The sequence below is a fragment of the Protopterus annectens genome, chromosome 7.part0 (genome assembly GCF_019279795.1).
Source record: "Protopterus annectens isolate FY-2018-M chromosome 7.part0, PAN1.0, whole genome shotgun sequence".
In the NCBI taxonomy this organism is placed as follows: Eukaryota; Metazoa; Chordata; order Ceratodontiformes; family Protopteridae; genus Protopterus; species Protopterus annectens.
Window position 1 is genome coordinate 968,872,695 of NC_056739.1, and position 16,591 is coordinate 968,889,285.

Here is a 16,591-nt window from a genome sequence, read left to right on the forward strand (position 1 = left end):
GTCTCTGTAGAATAATCTAAAAAGTAAATGAGCTGTGGTTTTAACAAGCTTATATGTTACATTAAATTACGGTCAAAAACTTTAGTTGTTACGGCTTTCCAAGATGGGTGAACATTTTTCTTTTTTCAAACTGGGAGAGCAGAAGTTAAGCTTTTGATAAAGAAACTGAAAGACAAGGGCCAGGAAATGTGGTCACTCAGTAAATTCAGTTACTTGCCATTAAGTACACTACCTAGATGCCACCAAAGAAGAAGCTACGACAGCTTGAAAGAAAATCAACTAGAAAATCCTGACTGGGAAGAATCTGGCAGCTGTTCAGCCAAAAGTAGTTCAAGCTTCACATTTGGTGCAAGACATAGCTTCCAGTAACCTAGAGGGAAAATAAATAAAATGTGCCAAGAGGTGATTAAAATAAATGAAACAATGAATAAGTATATAAAGTCTAATACCAAACAGCTGAAACAATGAATAAGTATATAAAGTCTAATACCAAACAGCTGAAAAATGGAAGACGCTTTAAAGAGATACTCAGAAGAGTTGATAAAACTGCAAAAATCAGAGGTCGAAATGAAGAAAAGGCTGGCTGAGTACAAGCTGGAATCTGGAGTTGGCAGACGGATAGGAACATGAAGACGACCAGTAACACAAACTAATGAATAAATGCGAGACTGAAAAGCATCAACTGCATTTGTGACAGGGTGTACAAAAAAGTAGAAATAGTGAACTTTTGTTGACTTTGTTAAACTTGTGGGGAGCTTAAAAGCATCTGCCTCACTTCATGTCATTAGTGCCGCTACTTATCTCCTCTCCACATACCTTTATGGCACTCCCATCCTTAATAACTTTTAGGCATCACAAAAAATCAAACCTGAACAATACTACAACAAAGCTGCTAAATTTGCAGCAAATACCTCTTTTGGAACTCAGCACTAAAAAGCCTAAACTGGTTAGAACTACCCCAGCAACTAACATATACATAGCTTCTTACCACCTATAAAATTATCCAACATCCATCTGCTTGTCTAGCATTAAATAAAATTCTACACAACTATGTTCCCAGTTGATCATTATGATCCCATGACCAAAAACTCCAGTCTGACAACAAACCCATCAAATCTACTGGGCACTGTCTGTACTTCTACCACGTTGCTAGGGCAAGAAACTTCTTACCTGTATCCATCAGGTCAATACTCTCCCTTTCATCCTTCAAAACCATTCTGAAAGACTTTCTAGACAAAAGCTGTCTCTGTTCTTTTTCAGCACTAGAATAAACTATAATCACTAGATATGAACACAACTATTCATACTTTACACCTCCTTATTCTCCCTTTTTCCACTTACTTTCACACTTTATTACAATTTCCCTTCCCTGGCTTTCTCCCCAAGTATACCATATGCCTGTGTTTTCTCACTTCATATTGCAATTCCAATTTGCATTATACTAACTTACCTTTAATTTCTTTACAAACTTGCTAAAGTTTCTCTAAATGTTAAAACATGGTCATAAAACATCTATGTATTCGTAGTCAATGTTTTCATATTATATCTAATTTGATATAATGTAGTTTTTTTTGTATTATTTTTAAAGATTGTAACACGTTTGTTTTTAAAATGTTTTGCAATACTTCACAGCTTTTCTACCTGCACCCCCACTGAAAATGGGCTTGTACCCAGTCACTTTCCTTGTAATCAAATGTCAATAAATAAAATAAATAATAAATTAATAATGTTTAGAAGGACACAGAATGTAGGAGAAGAGGAAGGAAAAAAGTGAACTGTAATTCAAACAATTTCTGCTTTTAACAGCATTGCTATATCCTCTTTTTGAGCTTCCTCTCCAGAAATAGAACCATCTATTTGTAGTGACGATTATCTGATGAAGTCTATGAAAAAAGACGAAAACGCTGTGGTTTATATGTAACGCGTTAATGAATTTTACACTGGTTTGGCTTGTGTTTTTACATTTTGGAAAATAACCTCAGCTGTGGAATATACTTTCGTCTCTCATTTTGCACCTTAAAGGATTTATTGGTTGGTTATTGGTGCATTTTCCACTTTTCATTGTTTTTTGTGACTGTGGGATGGAGGAGAGATGGATACGCTACCTACAACCGAAGTTAGGGGGTCGGACGAAACAGGTCAATCTCGCAAGCTTATTGGACAATTAACTGAATTGATTGACCTGTTGACTCCCCTTAGCCAATCGCTAGTCTCAATTTACAGGAATTTGGCTCAGCGTCAAGTACCAGGAACTGTAGATTCTATAAGGCAGGGTGAATATTTGAGGGAGCTTATGGGCATTTTTCAGGACGTCGGCGAACCCAACGAGTTTCATAGTCCTACATTTGATCCAGCAAACACTCCTACAGTGCTTCAAAATGGAGCTAAAGAGACCAGGGACAAAAATCCTAGAAAAGGAAACACAAAAACGGATGCTAGAGCCATTCCACCAGGTACTGTTCATTCTTATGTTTCCAGAGAAACTAAGGAATGGCTGCAAGTTAAATATTCTTTTAGAACTAAGACTAATTCAGTTAAATAAAATGGGGCTGGTGTTTCTTACTGGACCAAATTGGACAATTTGTATAAAAAATGTACAAATATCGAACATATGTTATAGAGAATGAATATTTAAATTAATGTATACTAAGGGATGTAGTCCCTAAAGGACTCAGAGTATGTAAACATCCTAACAATGTGCAATGTGATTCTGAGTTCTATAATGAGCTTACAGAACTTTTTAACAAATGTGGTTTGGATATGTTAAAATGAATGATAAGAGAAAATAAAAGGTGTCAAGAATTGTTACAAAAAGAAATAGACCAATACATTAAGATGGATTTAATATTTAGCACTGAGGAGGAGAAGGCTAGATATTTTGGTTTAAGAGAGGAAATTGATAAAAAGTGTGATGAATTGGTTTATAGGAAAATTAATAAACTGGAAAGGGACATGAGGGAATGCAACAACAAAACTAGTTATCCCAAACCTTCATACAAACATACTAGAATAAATGGACATAATTTTGATATGGCCCCTGAGGAAAATGAAGGACATGGTACTATGAGTTATGAAGATGGTCAGGAATAGGATATAGAATACCCCCCTTTACGTAGATCAGAGAGACTGATTAACAAACAGGGTCCACAGGGCACAAATTTTCAGATGAGAGGGGGGAGAAGGGGGAGGTGGAGATATTAAATTACCATCATTCAACCCACCCCCCACTAGTGAAAGTGAACATAGAATTTTGATTTAAGGAAATAAGAACATATATAATAATTTTTCTATTTATAAATTTTAGTAACACAGTAATAAAAAAGGAACATTTCATGTTACTTTCTAAAGGTTTCAAGTTCATCCCATATAAAAAGGGTGACATATCCAGGAGTCTATTAGATATTAAAATGTTTTTGAGAAAGGTGAATTTAAATATTCTATTACCGAAAAATCATGACGGGGGTATGGAGAAATTTAAACATAAAAGTACCTTTAACCCCCCCCTTATACCCACAACTGAAAAATCTAGAAAAGGTGTTGGAATTGCAAATTAGGAAAGAACAGAACAAAATGTGGGGCAAGGGGAATTTAAGGTAGAAAAGGAACTATTGTACGAGTTGAAAGGAGACAGGAATCTTAGGGTCATGAAACCAGACAAAGGGGGTGGAGTGGTGTTTATGGATAATATAACATATGAAAGTAAGATGCATTCTATATTATGGGACGATTCAAGATACACGAACGTTTCCCTAAATGAGATTAATATTGCATATAGTAAAACAGATTACAGTTTAAAAGAACTGTTATATGAGGAATTGATAGACCACAACACTTACTCTATCTGAAAGTAGATAAACCCAAAACACTTGGTATACCTAAGATCCATAAATGTGAAACGGATCCCCCGCTTAGACCAATAGTTTCAGCGGAAGGGTCTAAAACTTGTGGTATGGCTAAATATCTTGATCTAAAATTAAAAAGTCTTTGGCTCAACAATAATACAGTATTAAGGGACTGCTGGGATTTATTAAGAGAAGTTTCAGATGAATTATACCATGACAATCTTTTATTTGTAGCAGTTGATATAATTGATCTTTTTTCATCCATATCCTATAAAGAAGGGATGGAATTGTTGGAAGAAGTTGTATATGAAGACAGGGCATTAACACAAAATGAAAAACTAGTTTGCATATGGTTGATGGATTTGATTCTAAAAAACAATTTTATATATTTCAATGGTGAATTTTACAAACAAACGCAGGGAGTAGCAATGGGAGCAGCCTGTGCTCCCACCTACGCCAATTTAGTTTTAATTAAATGGAAGGAAAAATATATTTTTAACACAAAGTATAAAGATTGTTGGATACTATATCGTAAGTTTCTTGATGACAGTGATTTTCTGGACTGGAGGTGAAGAGAGATTGAAAGAATTCATGAGTTATATTAATAATACAACTAAATTTTTAAAGTTTACGCAAAATATTTCTGAACATAAAACGGTCTACTTAGACATTGAAATATACAAAGAAGGCCCACATTTTGAAAGTAAAAACATACAGAAAACCGACTTTTTGTAATTCCTTCCTCCATTACGAAAGTGCACATCCCACATATTGTAAGAATAATATTGTTAAGGGACAATTTGAGAGTGGCAGAATGACAAGTGCAGAAAGTGAATTTTTTAAAGAACGTGAGCTACTTCAAAATATGTTTTTGGAGAGAGGGTAACCTTTGAATTTTGTAACCATGTTTAGAGAAGAAGTGGTTAAAAGGAAGGTTAACTAAATTTAGACTTATTATGAATAATGGCATCAACTTGGATAAAAGTAACAGAAAAACAAGGGGAAATTTTGAACAAGCCTTTATACTAGAATATAATGGTGTAAATAATTATGTTAAAAGGATATTTTTGAGAGAATGGCAAAGATTTGTGTCTATTTCTGACATAGAAAATAGTTCTAGTAGTATTAAGGGTATTTTAGAGAATAAACATGGTATGGTGACCAACAAGGGTAGACAGGGTACCTATAAATGTGGTAGATGTAACCAATCTCCCTATATTCTTAATGTAGAGAGGTATTACTTAGAGAGTAGGAATATGTGGATTTGCAGTGCAGAATTTTATAATTGTGAAACTAAGGGGATAATATATTTGGCTCTTTGTAAAAAATGTGGATCTTTTTATGTGGGTAAGTTGGAGAGGAAGCTCAAAAAGAGGATATATTAACATACTTATGAAATATTAGTAAGGAAAGAAACCAATGCCCTATTTAAGCATAGTGAAGAATGTAAAGATGCCACATATGGATTTATGGTTTTAGAACAAGTCAAAGTTAACATTAGGGGTGGTCCTTGGGAAGACATGATTGAATTTAGAGAGTTATGGTGGCAAATAACTCTCCAAGTGGACCAACCCCCAGGTTTAAATGAATTAATCACCATAAAACCTTTATTAAAATTAAGGGCAGCTAAGCTTTAAGGTTAGAGAAATAATTTTCAAAGTGGCTACTAGATAGCATTAATTCATAAGGATTGGTATGTCATTAGATTTATAATGAATGAAAACAGTATATCAAATACATAAGCAGGCAGAAATATTAAGTTTTTAAGGTTTTTTAAAGAATTTTTAAACTTCACACACTGAATTGTATTATTGAAAATACTGCTTATTTTATTGTTTAAATGAATCAGGATATATACATGAGAAGAAGTCCCTTTTACCAGTATTTCTATGCAAGTGTTTCTTTAAAATTTTAATTAACATAACGAGCATTCATTTACTTAAATGGTTTTCTATAAATATGGTTCTATTTGTAATGATGATTATCTGATGAAGTCTATGAAAAAAGATGAAAACGCTGTAGTTTATATGTAACGCGTTAATGAATTTTAGGCTGGTTTGGCTTGTGTTTTTACATTTTGGAAAATAAACTCGGTTGTGGAATGTACTTTCGTCTCTCATTTTGCACCTTAAAAGGATTTATTGGTTGGTTATTAGTGCATTTTCCACTTTTCGTTGTTTTTAGTGCTACAGGAGATACAATTGAAAAAAACTGAGCTTCTAAATTTGATAAAGAAAGAAAGAATTTCAGGATGTATATTTAGCAGAATATCAGGGACAAAGGAAATAGAAGTACTTATATTAACTGCTACAGGGCCACCAATGGTGATAAAGAAAAATAATAATGGCAGATTTGTAACAGTAAGGGCTACTGACAAGGGATGGGGATGACACTGACATGTACTTATAATCCACCTAAAACTGCTATCATGAAGCTTAAATTTTTCGGAGAAGTAATCTGCTTTCACCAGGAAATATTACTTGTAGTTGGGGATTGGAATTTGATTTGCAACAACAAGGATGAATCTGGGGGGACTAGAAGGGAAAATATAACAAAAGGGAGTAGATTTCTGAAGAACATTATGAAAACATTTGATATGGAAGACATGAATTCAGTAAAAGGAACTCAAGAGGATTTACATATTATTCCCCCAAAGTACAATAACTGGGCTATACTAAACAGAAATATTTCACAGGAACATGTGCATTTAATTGAGAGCTTTGACATGCATCCAATACTAATTTCAGATGATGTGCCAATAACTACCAAGACAAAAATGCAAGGTAATGAAATAAAAATGATACATTGGTGCTTCCCCAACTACCTTTTAAAAAGAAAGGGATTTAAGGAATGGATATTGGAAATTATTCAGAAATGAAGAAAGTCCTCCAGAAGTTAAAGTTAGTAACAGAGTTAAAGTGAAAATGGAGTTTAAAGATAGGTTAGAAATAAAATAGAGATAAATCTGGTTAAGAAGCAGCAAAAATCACTTAGAGGAGTTGACAAAGGTTAAAAGTATTACAGAATAAGGGGAATCTCACAGCCCAAGAAGAGGTGTAATTGCAAAGTACTAAAGAGAAAATAAGGGAGTACCTGGATAATATGCACGAGTTTAGAAAGCTTGCTGTTAAACCAACTGTTTTTTTTTTTTTTTTTTTATAATAACTCTACAGCAGAAAAACTTTTGGCACAACTGAGGCAATAGGAATTAGAAAGGATTGCTGCCAAAAAGGGGCCTATAACAAGTAATATAACCAGAGATCCTGTAGAGTCATTAGAGATATTGCCAAATTTTATGAAATTTGTATAAAGCAGAGAAGTGGGGAAAATCAAGAAAAAACACAAATGTAAATCTTTATGGAAGACTTAAATATAGCAAGGTTAAAGGTATATGAGGCTCAACAATTACTAGTTAAGATAGGAAGACATGAGATAAAAATGGTGATGCATAACCAATCTGCAGGAAAGTCTCCAGGAACAGATGGTATTCTGGTGGAAGTTTGGAAGCTAGGAGAGATAGAGTTTGGAAGCTAGGAGGGATAAAATGTAAAAGATCTGGAAGGTTTTGTTTAACAGTATTTTAAAAGGAAAGGAGGCACCAACATTCTGGAAAAAAGCTGTGGTGGCTGTAATACCTAAATACAGTAAAGGTCCATCAACTCCAGCTTCATCTAGGCCCATTTCAATTTTAAACCATGATTATGAAGTGTTTATGTCTATAATGGCTAAAAGAATGGCATAAGCGATACCAAAACGGATAGATATGGATCAGTGCGATATTGTGGAGGGAAGGCAAACATTTGACAACATTAGTAGAGCAGTGATGACCCAGAGAGGAGAAGAATATAAGAAAATACCACTGCTGTTGTTGTTGGGGTCTTGATGCACAGAAGGCATTCAACAGAGTAAGCTGGGATTTTATGATTAGAACAGTGGAAGCATTTGCATTCCCTCATAAAATAACAAATGTTAATTTAGAGAATATACAAGGGATCATAGGCAAATACTAAAAAGGGAGGTTTCCTTTCTGGTAAGGTGTGTGTGAACAAAGGAATCAAAATAAGGTTGTCTTCTTTTCTCTTTGTTATTTGCATTATATTTAGAGTCACTGACAAAATAAGGGTCCCAGAAATTCAAGGCTATAATTGGTATGGTAGTCAAGAAATGTTAGCTTTATTTTCAGACAATATTAATTTGTACCTGATAAAACAGAAAAAGGAATCTCAATGTTGTGGTACATTCTGAGACAGTTTCAAGTTTTTTTAGGTATATAAAATCAATTATGATAAAACAATGTTGTAACTGTAAACTATACTCATAAATGAACTGGATCATCAATACTCATACTTATGGAGACTTTATAAAATAAAGTAGATCCCTTATATATCAACTACTCCCCCTACAGGTTGTTTCACTTAAAAATTTTACTTCAACTCTCTAACAGGTCCAACATCTTCCTTTTCCTAGTCCCTTACTCACTCCATCCCAATCTTACTTCCCGACCTTAGGCCATGGCTTTTGCAACCCTCTCTATTTTCCTCTTGCATCCGTTACTTCTTCTCACACCGTGTGCTACTCCATTACCACCTGTCCATAGAGATCCCACTAATCCCCATACTAACTGCTTCTCACCTCTGCAGTACTCTATTACAATTTCCTCCTCTATCTTTTCCACGAACATCCCTCTGCCTAAAATCAAACTTCCTCCCCCTCACTCTCAGCATCTAAAACCAAGACTAAGTACTTGACTTACAACCAATTTAATTTCAAGCTTTACCAACTTCATGTAGCCCTGCTTCTATCAGGAGACATACATCCAAATCCTGGGCCCATCCATCACCCCACCATGCATAATTCTACCTCTTCCAACTTAATAAACTCTTCCTCTCCTAACAAACATATTTCCTTTTACTCTATGAATGCCCGCAGTATTCTAAACAAAGTTAGTGAAATCCATGCCTTGGTAGCCTTCCACACCCGATGCCATCACCCTAACAGAGACATGGCTAAAACCCCAAACCTCTGCTAAAGACGTTCTCCCCCCTGGTTATAATATACTCTGCATGGATCGCCAAAACAAAAAAGGGGGTGGCGTAGCCATCCTCTACTCCAACCACTTCACCATTACAAGTATTATGAAGCCTATCCCATCCTTTTCTCCTGCGGAACTACTTACAGCTAACCTTAAAAGAAATGACCACACCACTATCACAGTAGCAGCCATCTATATTCCTCCAGGAGACAACATTCCTCTGCTTGAAAATATTCTTTCATACTTTTCTCAATACATCCCCAATGAAACTATACTCCTTGGGGATGTCAACATTAAATCGGTTAACTCTCAGTAATCCAAACTCTAATACTCATATTAATTTATATGGCTTTACACAGCTAATCTCCCAACCTACCCATACAAACAACTCTCACACATCTAGTGCTCTTATTGACTGGGTACTTGCATCTAATACTTCCAAATATCATAACCCTGAAACCCTACCAAACACCCTGAGCAACCACTCCCCTATAAAAGTGCTTAGGTTCACTCCCCACTTCTCAAAACCTCCTAAACTTATAACTTGTCGTAAACTCTCGAACTTTCATCCAGAAACCTTTAATGCCCACCTCTCTAAAGTAAACTGGAAATTCCTTACCCAACTCCCACTAGAAGAAGCAGTCCTAGCTTTCAACTCCGCCTTCCTTAGCATCTTAGACTCACTTTCTCCCCCTCGCAAAGTCCGAATTAAGTCCACCATATTGCAATGGCTTTCAAAAGCCATTCGTATCCTTATAACTAGAAACAAATTATGGAAAAAATGGTCACAAACTAAGCTCTCTGCAAACTTACAAAAATATAAAGAACTCAGAAATCTAACAAAAAAAATACATAAGCAAAGATAAAAAGAACTTCTACAACAAACCTCCCACAGCCCTAAAATCTAATCCTAAAAAATTCTGGAACTCTACTAATCAAATACTACATCCCTGTGGTCTTAAGTTCCCCCAAGCCATGCCCAGACAAGACATCTGAAGAAACTGCCACTATCTTCAATACCTATTTTAATCGATTCAATATCTAAGCTACTGAACCCAAACCTCTCTACTACTAACATCTCCAACTTTTCTGAACCTACTCCTAATCTTATCTCCTCAAATAACTTCACCCTGAAACTTGTACATACTAGCTACATCAAAACTCTACTCTCTAAATTAAAACCATGTTCAGCATCAGCTGACAATATTCCTTCCATTTTTCTTCTAGCAGCTGACTCTCTTGTTCTCTCTGTATTTATCCAAATTAAATAGCTCTTTCGCTCTCTGAATGTAAAGTCCCTTCCATCTGGAAACAATGCTACACTCTACCTATACACAAAGGAGGCAACTCCTCTGATATCTCCAACTTTAGACCCATCGCTCTCCTCTCCCCTTCTCTCTAAAGTACTAGAAAAATATATTCATAAACAAGATATACTGTATCTAATACAGGAAAATCTGCTTACACCCACTCAACACAGCTTCAGACCCAAACATAGCACTACTACAGCTCTATTATCCTTCCTCAACACTATCTCTATAGCTATGGACAACCATAAACTTATTTATTGCCTATTCTTGGACCTTTCAAAAGCTTTTGACACTGTCTCACACTCTCTTCTACTGCACAAACTGCATAACCTTCTCCAGCTACCTCACTAATAGATCGCAATAAGTGAGATGGCACTCTGCACTCGCCCCTCCTCTCCCTGTAAAAATGGGTGTACCTCAAGGGTCTATCCTAGGACCTTTAATTTTTAATATCTTTACTAAGCTCTATACCTCCTGTCCTTAGTAATCTTTAATGCAATACACAAATGACTCTACAGTCATCACAGCCAACTCTCCCTCTAAGTTCTTCTCAGCTACTCAGGCATCTTTTACCTTAGTTGAAACATGGTTCTCCAACAACCAGCTCATCCTTAACCCTTAAAAAAAAAAAAAAAGCTGTTACTCTTCCTGCTTAAAATGTTCAACAATATTAAACCCTCCTTCTCCATACAGTCCCTTAATAACACTCCCATTCAGGTATAATCCAGTACTAAGCTCTTAGGCATAACCAAAAATGATCAGCTTCAATTTGACTTGCATGTTAATAACTGCATCAAAAAGACTCAATCAAAACTAGGGCTCCTGTATCGTAACAAGAAATTTCTTACCTCTGAAGCCAAGATTACTCTCTCTCTTATCTACCTTCTACCCAGTCTAACGTACAATTATCAAATTCTCACAATCTTAACTCAGCACTCCTGACCAAACTCAAATCTACCTACAACAAGGTAGCTAGATTTGCTGCCCAACAAACCTACAAATCCCATCACTGTCTCTCTCAAACACCTAGACTGGCTTGAATTACCCCACCAGCTTCTTCTCTCTCAGCTCCAGCTCATCCATTCTATCTTATACTAGCCTTCCTGCTGCCCAGCACTATCCCCTCATCTCCCATTATTCTCCCTCCAGACCTCTCCGAAGCTCTAACCAAGACCTACTACAAATCTACAAACCCACATCTAAATTTGGACGCAACACATACAGCTATCACCCCACTATTTCCTGGAATAGGCTCCCACTAGAAAACAGGACCCTTACACATCCTAAACAATTTAAGACAGCCAGAGGAGTTCAGAAAAGATTGGTGACAGAGATAAGCAATTCACAAAGAAACAACAGATGGGCATATGCACGGCTCCCAAATATGAAAAAAAATCTGGTGGATTTAGGATTTTTGCCTGGAAGTGTTTATATAGATACTTCTATACCACAAGTAGAACCCAAAGAACTTTTCCTCAGGTATTTGGCAAATGTTAGAAGTGTAATGGAGAAGACAGAAGTGCCTGGGAGCATACATTCTCGCAGTAATGAGTTGGCAGACTTTAAAAAAGTCCCTACAGAATACCCGGTTAGGAATACTTGACAAGCAGATGAATATAACTAAGGAAATTACTTCTTTTGAGGCGAGATGCAGGATTCTAATTGACTTGACATAGTAAGTCCTTGTTAAGTTTAATTCTGGTGACTGCCGAAAAAAGCAATTACTAGAAAATGGAAATCAAAGTCTAAAAGAACTACAGTTGAAGTAGTGAATACTGTAGCAGAGATAAAAGAACAGGAAGTGGGATTTTTAGAAAAGGGAAGGAGTAAATTACATCAACAAAAAAAAAACAGAAATTATGGGAACATCACACGCAGAAAAGTGTTCTGGAGGAGGAATGAGGTTTAAGAGGAGGCAGGGTTTGAATACTATATGTGATGTTGCTCTGATTATATGACATGGAACAACATATGTGATATGTTGTTAAATGGGAACTTGTTAATAGGGTTTGATTACTTTTATATAAATTTAAGTTTGCCTATGTCACAAGTGATAAATCAATAAAAGTGTTTTAAATTAAAAACTTAAGGTGCTACACCAAGGAAAATGCATTGTGGCTTTTAACTTACCCAATGCCACGAAGAAGGTGAGAGCAAACGCTGATAAATCACTTTAATCACTGACCAAAACAGGGAAAGCAGACTTGGATCAGGTACCACAAAATTTTATTTAGTCCATATTAGCTAGTCATTCCTGGTATTGTAAACAATGCGTAATGCAATACGATATTTAGCATTTGTCATTAAGAAAAATCAACCAGTTAAAATTCTGCCATACTATGTACAGTCCCGTCTTTCATAAGGAGTTGGGCCATCTCCAAACTACAAAAGGGCTTGCTGCTGAGAATTAAGCTATTAATTTACCAATACATACACACTAATGAAGTAATTATCTTCAGAAAGATTAACTGATAAAATACATAAAAAATTATCTGGGAGAAGGGAATATCTACAGGATTAGTTTACTTTTCCATATTTCAGTAGTTATGGGTACTCTTAATTTCAATGTAACAGTTTTTGATTTTTTTCTTTAATTTTAGTTTTACAATGGAATGTATAATGTCACACAAGAATGCATCTTGTATTCAGTACTCATGGACACTTCACCACTGGAGTTGGTACATTTCACAAAATGGCAGCCATGTACTAATCAATCAATGACTTTTTTCAAAGTTGCCAAACAGTGGGCTCAAAAGTCAATTCAGCCAACAATCGGGTATTTGTAATCCACTTGTCTGTTATTTGCTAGTTTAGCAATTTACTCTGTATTTACAGATAGTCGTGATCAGTAAGTTCATCTCGTGGTTTTAGTTTTACCATCATATAACTTTTATATTATTCCATGCAAATTACCCACAAAATTTCAATGTACAATTAAAAATATTTTATCAGAAGGATTTTATCCAAAATTTAATCAGAAAAGTCATCCTTCTCAGCTTTCACTGGTAGTCGTGACTCAGACAATGTCAGCATTAGCTAATCCAGCATAATCTATTTCTGAAATTCTCAAAACTCAAATCAAAGCTTTTTGGAGCACTGTACAGACTATCCAACTGTCCGACCACCCTTTCCATTTCTGACTTAAACAATTCCATTACAGAAACTACAACCTCTTTCAAACACCTAAGCCACAAGCTTACTTGCTCACTCAACTTTCACCATCATAAGAACAAAAACAAATCAAAAATAAAACCACTGACTTTACTGGAAAAAAAATATTATCCCTCCTTATCACTCCTCCACTGCCAGATCTGCTATTGGTAATAGGTGTCATGCTATCCAAGCTTGAGTATGGTCTTCCCATTTTTTTGCTCAGCCTACAGACATAATACCACTATACTCCAAATCACCTCTAATTCCATCTATTACTTCATCACTAATGCACACCATAAGAATGCCACTGGCTCACTCACTATTTAAAATGCTGCACCTTATCAAACAAAGAACCGACCTTCTTCCTAGGGCATAACTCTTTAAGCCGCTATGACTTGAATCCTTCGTCTCAATGAAAAACTTCATCTTTACAACCTATGCAACTTGTTAAAAACTGCATGCTCTTTAACTCTACTGCATGATCCACCCTCCAATCTACCAGTCATGCATTCTCCATACTTGCTCCCTTTCCCTGGCAGTCACCCTCTCATTCTTTCAAGGGGAGGAAGCTCCAAATTTTTCAACTTCAAAATGGCCCTTTTTACCCACTTAAGTGCAAGCTAAGCATTTCTGTTTATGTAAAGGTCATGTCACCTAATGTACTCTAAAATTCACCTTTCTCTACTTTACCATTCTCAGTTTTCTTTTCTGTACATATGTATATGCAATGTTGCCGATGCACATTAAGTTCTTCTTGTAATATAACAAGTTCACCTTAGTACTACTCTGGTGCCATCTAATTGTTCGATGCCTTGACATTGTACTTGTCTTTGCAAATTTCTTTGTACTGTAATTTTTTTTTCTGTACTTTAGTATTGTTTCATTTGTTCCAATTGACTACATTTGCTTTGTACTTCCTATGGCTGCAAGATGCTCATTCATTCATCAGGGCATTGCCTACAAATGGTCATCCTTAATCAGTGCACTAGTCAGGCAAAAAAAATAAACAGAGCAGTATGAGCAATCCACTCCACCATTCACCTTCATCGTGTTTGAGCCAGAGTTCATGCTGGTGCTGCTTGAGGTTGCTTAACTGTTTAAAGTTGCACAACAACATAAACAAACTGTCCATGGTTTTATTGCTGCACAATCTAATGTCACTCCATTTGCTACATCTCACTGGAAAGAAACACAAAAAAAAAGACCTGTACACGGCAGTGTGGCTTACACCGCATCCGTGTTGCTGACTACTGTCTCTCACTCGTGGTAGCCCTCAAAGGAAGCTCTTTTAGTCGGCAATGCCAGTGAGGGGACCCGTTACCACAAGACGTTCGCATCTATTCCAAGGGAGATGAGCCAGCCATCAAAGCTCCTTTTGCCCCTCTGGCACTCAGGAAGCTAACACCCCACTAATCATCAGCTCTGATATCATTCCCAGTACCCCAGCACCACTAACCACTATACAATTTACTGAATATTAACTGAACTGCAACTTCCTTGACTGCATTAATTGTTCACTCGTTTGAAATGAAATGTGTTTCAAGTTCTAAGAAGCACTACACTGTCCCACATACGCAACAGCGATACGCAAATCATGTTAATACCACAACAAGTCAGACAAACTGCATTATGAAGCAGCAATATAACTACCTGCGGTGCTTGAACTTGTTTGGATAACAATGAATATGCTCAAATATCTGCCTATTCTGTTACTGTTACTAAATATGACATGCATGAGATAGGTTTACCTATAAATTACATATACTCCGACTAGTACACAATGGAAAATACACCTATGTATGCGTGCCTTGCAACTACTGAAAATGACGGGCTTTCTTATACTGACTGCAAAAGTAACTATAAGAAAGCAAAAACTTTCGTGATTCAGACTTGCCAAGACCCTATATGTCGGAGTCTGACAGTTCCAGGACGTTTATGAATCCCTTGTACTCACTATGTCTATATTTACTCACTATGTCTATATTTTCAATTAGGCAATCAAATAACCACTACAAATTTAACAGCCCCTTGAACAATGCATTTAACAAATACGTGTTTTCTGTTAAACAAAATGCGCTGCTGAGCAGACAAGTTACAACTAGCATGCCAGCACCCACAACTGATCATGAATGGCTGTTTCCACAACACGTCTTACGAGGGTTACTCCCTTTAACAACGGAAACAAATCAAGTGGCTAAAACATTTTCTACAACTACCCAAGAATAAAAACAGGATACCTTTTTAAATATACATTTAATGACAATTTTAAAAGATAATACTTGAAGCAAGTGCAATCAGCTTCACTGTAGTTCCTAGTGATCGGCAAATAATCTACAGTGCAGTGCAGGGTCTAATATTAAAAACGTAGTAATTAAGAAATTCATTTTCTACTCGTACTAAACTACTGCAAGAGACCATGACTCACTCACCTCTGGTATTCCAGCAAGACAAGGCAAACCAACAGGTAACCCTTCCGTGCTTTTCTTTAGAACTGAATGAAACAAATATCCGTGTACTGTCGTTTCCTAAATAAACTCGTCCTAGTCCCTATCCGCTTCCAATGCTGGTAACTTGTAACATTGTGAACCATTCCAAAAAACGCAAATTGTTAATACTACAGAACAGCTGAACTTCCTAACTCAAAGGAAACATGGGTGGGGCAACTCTAACTTCCGTAGGTTGTCATCAAAACGTTTTGATGGTCGCCATGTTTGGTATCCGGAAGTATCTGCTGCCCTGTACTGGGTCTACTAAGAAATATTCGTAAGAAAATATTGACAGCTTTAAACTGTTTTATTTTGTTGCTGTCAATAGAGCATTTTCATAGAGCCTTCACAGTTAATATCGCTACTTTTTTACATAGATTTATTTTCAGTTTAGCTTTTCAATGTAATGTAATTAGTAGACATAATTTCAACCCCGCCCCCTAACCTGTACTAGTTTCCTATGCATTATTTTGTCTCGTCTTCACATAAATCGTCAGTTGAAATGGTGTTTCACTTACTTAGCAGTAATCGTAGCGTGTGTTATTCTTCTTTTACTAACCATGCTGTGTTTAGATCTAAACTGTAGTCATAACTTCTACCAGGTTCGTTAAAAATTATATTTAGAGTGCTATTTTAACTTTAGCTGCAATGAGAATGTTTAGCAGCATACATAATTGAGATCTTGGCAGTACTTTGTGTTGAATGTTTTTATACTTCATTGGGGACACAATTTGAAGACGGCTTATTTAGACAAGATTTATGAAGGTT

At 36.1% G+C, this 16,591-nt stretch overlaps 1 protein-coding gene across 1 annotated transcript in view; it reads right to left on the minus strand.

Moving 5' to 3' along the window:
* Window positions 1-16,061, minus strand: part of LOC122806809 (tropomodulin-3-like) — a 792,984-nt gene extending 776,923 nt beyond the window's left edge. Inside the window, exon 1 of the mRNA XM_044077539.1 lies at window positions 15,767-16,061. The gene's annotated coding sequence lies outside the window, so the exon portion shown is untranslated. The remainder of the gene's footprint in view (window positions 1-15,766) is intronic.
* Window positions 16,062-16,591: the final 530 nt, after the last annotated feature.